The sequence below is a fragment of the Pimephales promelas genome, chromosome 3 (assembly GCF_988280905.1).
Source record: "Pimephales promelas chromosome 3, fPimPro1.hap1.1, whole genome shotgun sequence".
Taxonomy (NCBI): domain Eukaryota; kingdom Metazoa; phylum Chordata; class Actinopteri; order Cypriniformes; family Leuciscidae; genus Pimephales; species Pimephales promelas.
In genome coordinates, this window is record NC_142771.1 from 476,055 (window position 1) to 481,864 (window position 5,810).

The following is a 5,810-nucleotide window of genomic DNA, read 5'->3' on the forward strand; positions in this document are numbered from 1 at the left end:
TGCAGTTCGAGGAGTCGGGCTTGTCCAGAAAACACGACAGAATGGATGAAGCGGAGTGAGTGTGTGTGTGTGTGTGTGTGTGTGTGTGTGTAAAGCTCTCCAGAAAGATAAAGAACTGAAAAGTTGGAGAGTCACAGCCAAAGATTTAACCTCCGAGTATTTGGTCTGGACAAGGATATGGAAAAAGCATTTATGTGATCCCTCTTTAATGAGGTATTTAAAGATAAACTGCTTTATAAACCTGAAGTGGTAATTGCACACAGAGTGGGGTCTGTTACAAAACATGGTTCGAGACCGATGATCGTCAGGATGCAGAGACATGCGGTGAAAGAGGCTATTCTACAAATAGAAAAGCAAGAAAAGTCCTACATTTTAAAGGGATGAATGTCTCTGATGGTAAGATACACCCATGCGCTTACTTTTCTCATCGACTCTCTCCCGCAGAACGTAATTACGATGTCGGTAATCGCGAACTGCTTGCCATCCGCCTGGCTTTGGGGGAATGGTGACAGTGGTCAGAGGGCTCCACCGTCCCTTTTATTGTCTGGACTGACCATCGTAATTTGGAATATATCCGTTCTGCTAAGAGTTTGAATGCGCGTTATTGTGAACTTTTACTTCTAAAGTGTTTGAAAACTCAGAAGCGAAAACCAGGAGACTCGGAAGTATCTTTTTAAGCCGTGTTCTTTATTGCTGTTGCATTGCTGTAGTCTGCTTCGTCCAAAAATCTTAGCCGAGTCTGTGCATCAACAAGCACTATGGAGCAAGTTAGTGGATGGAGACTTCGTGGAGGTTATGAACACTGTGGTCAAGCTGGTCAACTTCATTCGAGCGCGGCCTCTAATGGAATGATGCACATCAAGTCACGTTTCCGTGCGCGTCTTACAGACTGCAGCTTACAGTCGCAACTTCATTTTGCTGTTACTCCTTTTGAGCCAAATTTCACCAAATTGGTCTGCTCCCGACAACATCAGGTGTCCCATTAATGGTAAGTAGAATTATACTCTCTAATAATAATAATAATAATAAATGTAAGTGTAATCATTTAGATACCTTAATGCTCAATATCTGGTTAGTTTGCATTGGTGACACTAAATGTAAATGATATGCGGCCCGTGAAACTTGAACTTAGACATAGTGTGACACGCTGAAAAAAACGGTTGACAACCACACTCTGGGCTATAAGAAAACACTGAACATTTCGACAGCATGTTTCACAGTCTCTAGACACTTCCTCAAATGGGCTTCACAGCTTTATCAGTGTTTTAATCTGTTCTGAGAAGAGCTATTCTCTGAATGTGTTCAGATGCATCCTGCAAAACCTCCATCATCTGGAAATCACACTGAATCAGTCAGGACACCCCTATGATAAAGTCCCATAGAGGCAGGCAGATGCCATTTTATGGGTGTTAGCTGGGTGTAGCCAGAGAATGTCTAATTGAAGAGAATTGGCACTGGCTGGTTACTTCCGGGTTCTGAATTGGCTGCAGTAACACGTCTCTGTCCATGCGGGGGCGCTCGCGGTCGAGTGCAGAATGAATGGGAGTCAATGGGGTTTCACCCCCAGAAATCCACTTTTCTCAGGATGTAATTTTTTTGTCAAGTAATTTGAAAGTTGCATTCAAAAGGGAGGGCTAAGAAAATACACTCAGCTGAAAATTGCATTTTTAAGTTCACTTATCTGTTCTAAAAATCTGTTCAAAACTGTGATGAAATATGTAAGAAATGAAAAGGACAAAAGTACTCATTCATTCGACTTTTGGCCTATAATCTATATTAAACTTGCGCAATCAACAATAAAATCGATGTTAATTTAACGACAAGCAGGTGAAAGAGACATTTAGCCGTTTAGCCCCATAGACTCCCAATCATTCTGCTCTCGCTCATGATCACCTCCAGTGGAATTATAATGGAACTGCAACCAAGATGATCCACAACGGGGCTAATAGGAAGTGCCAAGGCTCTCCGTTAGACGGGCTCTGGTGTAGCTAACAATAAGCAGAACATTATAATCCATGTGTAGAAACTCTTCCTGAAGACATTTAATATCTGCTAAAATCCCATAGAGCGACTGACTAAAGGCAAAATACTTTGTGTTCATATACCTTACAAGGGGGAGGGGTTACATAGAGGTGTAGACACTCTGAAACAAAGCATGTAAATGAGGCACAGGATTCAGCTCGTTACCGGAAATTCCCCATCTCTGATCTCATCAGCATAACAGTGTCATGTATAGATGGTAATCCAATCAACCTCATTGTATCACCCACACCTTCACATTATCATAGAGCTTAATGGGGAGGGGTTACATCGAGGGGGAGACACTCTGAGCATAACTATTCAGATTGAGTCTGGGGCTTCCAGAGCCATTAAAACAGTCTGTCTTTGAGTTGTACTCGAGAGCTTCTTAAAATATACTAGGCCGTATTTCTGTTCAAGGAAGTTGTTCTTCAGTCCTGTTAGTATGCTGAATTGAAAGATTATTATTATTTCTTTTTTTATTTTGAAGAGTGGGAGTTTAAGTTTAAGACATTAAAAAATGTGTTCATGCACATTATACCTCTGTGTTGAATATTGTTTAAGATTTCACATGACTGTTTACCGGGAATAAAATGTGACTCATATTATGAAGTTCCCGGAAGTGCGGTTGTTGTTGTTAGAGCACGAACGAGGTGGTGTAACGTTTGGTGTTGACGAATAAACGGATGATCGATTCTGAAGTGTATCTTTTTGTATAACGTGTGTGTATCAATACACAACTCTGAGATCACAACGTGAATGTGTGCAAGAATAAACTGAGCATGTTCAAATGAACTCTTTCCAGACTAATTCCACTAAATGTGTTTAGAGAAAATACAGATTTCTTTACCTGTGAGAAGTGAAGAGAGAATGATCAGTCCCAGCAGACACAGATCACACTGATCAGACATTTCTGCTTCTGTCCGTCTTCCTCTTCATTAGATATAGTGACAGCTCTTCCTCTTCATTATATATAGTTACAGCTCCTCCTTTAATCATCATCAGCTCCTCCTGTGGTTATTGACTTCCTCTCATCTGATGACCTGTTTACGTCCGTTGCTATAGTGACACTATTTCAGTCCATGACAGTGAAGTGTTGCTCTCTCTGTGTGTAAGAAACAAAAGTGTTGCTCTCTCGTTTGTAAAGAAACCAAACCGTTTGTAAATCCGTCAAGATTTCAATGAGATAAGAGTATTTGTGTTCGTGTTGACCACTCATCTTACATCAGCTTACCTGTGACAAGATGGCCGCCGGTGATGGCAATAGAAACTCCACCTTAAGACATCTAGCCTTTATATAGATATCTATGGTTTATCGCATTAGGCTTAGAAAAAAAAATACATTAGTGATACAATTGGTTTGTTTCTAAAAAGGTTTCCAATATCCATGACTAACTTGTATAAAATTAATACTAAAACAGTTTTGAAGATTAACATCAGCTCAGTTTGGTGAAACAGAAAGTATTTGCACACACTTCACGAGTGTCTGTAAAGCAGATATTAAATGTCTTCAGGAAGAGTTTGTACACATGGATTATAATGTTCTGCTTATTGTTAGCTACACCCAGCTAACACTCATAAAATGGCATCTGCCTGCCTCTATGGGACTTTATCATAGGGGTGTCCTGACTGATTCAGTGTGATTTCCAGATGATGGAGGTTTTGCAGGATGCATCTGAACACATTCAGAGAATAGCTCTTCTCAGAACAGATTAAAACACTGATAAAGCTGTGAAGCCCATTTGAGGAAGTGTCTAGAGACTGTGAAACATGCTGTCGAAATGTTCAGTGTTTTCTTATAGCCCAGAGTGTGGTTGTCAACCGTTTTTTTCAGCGTGTCACACTATGTCTAAGTTCAAGTTTCACGGGCCGCATATCATTTACATTTAGTGTCACCAATGCAAACTAACCAGATATTGAGCATTAAGGTATCTAAATGATTACACTTACATTTATTATTATTATTATTATTAGAGAGTATAATTCTACTTACCATTAATGGGACACCTGATGTTGTCGGGAGCAGACCAATTTGGTGAAATTTGGCTCAAAAGGAGTAACAGCACAAATGAAGTTGCGACTGTAAGTTGCAGTCTGTAAGACGCGCACGGAAACGTGACTTGATGCGCGTCATTGCAGAAAATGTGCGTTCGCAAATGTACGTCGACCCAAATATGGAAAGCACTTTTGAACTTAATAATCTGAGGTTTAGTCCAGAGATGTTTCGCCACATTTCTGTAACTGAGGATGACTGTTGCGCGGTATGGCTGTGTCCTCTTGCCTGAACATCCATCAGTTCATCTTCCAGTGCGCGGCGGGACAAGCCGATGTTGCAGTCAAGTCCTTGATTTTTTCCACAGGGAAAGTCAATGTCTCTCTGATGAAATGTCCTGCAGATTTTATCACTCAAAATCACAAAACGAGGTGAATTTTTCCTGCATTTGACTGACAGTTTTAACAAACCGTTCTTTCTGTTGTATGTCCGGTACACCCTCACACGCGTCATTCAGAAGTGGAAAGTGAGTTAAATCATCATCTTTGAGTTGTGCCGTGTCCAGCCCTAGCTTCATTTTGAAACTCTCAACACAGCCCAACAGGTCATCAACATGCTTTTCGTCACCTTGAAGTTGTAAGTTCAGCTTGTTTAGGTGAGCTGTGACGTCTGAAAGAAAAGCAACGTTTGTTTTCCACTCGTTGTCTCTCAAGACTGGAAATCTTTCATTAAGAAAGTTGACAATCTCGGGGAGTACAGCCAGAAAGCGATGCAAGACTTTTCCACGACTTAGCCATCTCACTTCACTGTGCAGGATGAGGTCTCCGTAAGCTTATGTCCAGTTCGCCCAACAACGTCATAAAACGGCGGTGCGTGAGAGGCCGCGCTCGAATGAAGTTGACCAGCTTGACCACAGTGTTCATAACCTCCACGAAGTCTCCATCCACTAACTTGCTCCATAGTGCTTGTTGATGCACAATACAGTGAAATGCCAACAAGTCAGGGGAGATTTTCCTCATTTCAGCAACGAGACCCTTGAGTTTTCCCGTCATTGAGGGCGCACCGTCGGTAGTGATGGAGACAACTGAGGGTTCGGGTACGTTCAGGTCTTTGCATGCTTCACTAAGTGCTTCATTAATGTCCTCGTCTTGTTCGTTCTTGTAGCGACTTCAATGCCAATAAATCTTCTGTAACCTCAAAAGTCTCAGAATACACACATCTCCCCCAAATGCAAAACTGAGCAACATCTCCGATGTCCGTCGATTCATCCGCAGCCAAACTGAGTGCTGAAGCTGTGGCTAGCTTAGTTTTTAGCTGTTCTGTCAAATTCTCAGACATTTCAGAGATTCGACGAGTAACTGTGTCATTGCTGAGCTGTAAACGTTTTATCCTGTGAATGATCTCGCTCTTGTTGCTCAGGTCATCAAACAGACATTGTGAGTTCTTGACCAGCTCTCCGTCACTGAATGGTTTGTTGTGTTTAGCGAGGAGCCGGGACATTTTTAACGTTGCTAATGTCGCGGCCTGAGACACTTTTAAGCTAGCTCGCATGTATTCTGTTCAACAATGGCATTTCAAGACTAGTTATCTTTAAAGCTCTTTCCTGAGATCCAGATTATTTTGTGTCAAGAGTTTCATGTGTGGTATCGAAATGCTTGTTGACATTATTTGACAGTATTTTATTCCAGAGCAAGCAGAAAGGCTGTCCATCTCGCTCGTTGACCGCAAACTGAGTCTTCCATTCTTCAAGCACTTTCCTCCCTTCACTGCTCATGATACAGACCAGGAGCGTCGTTAG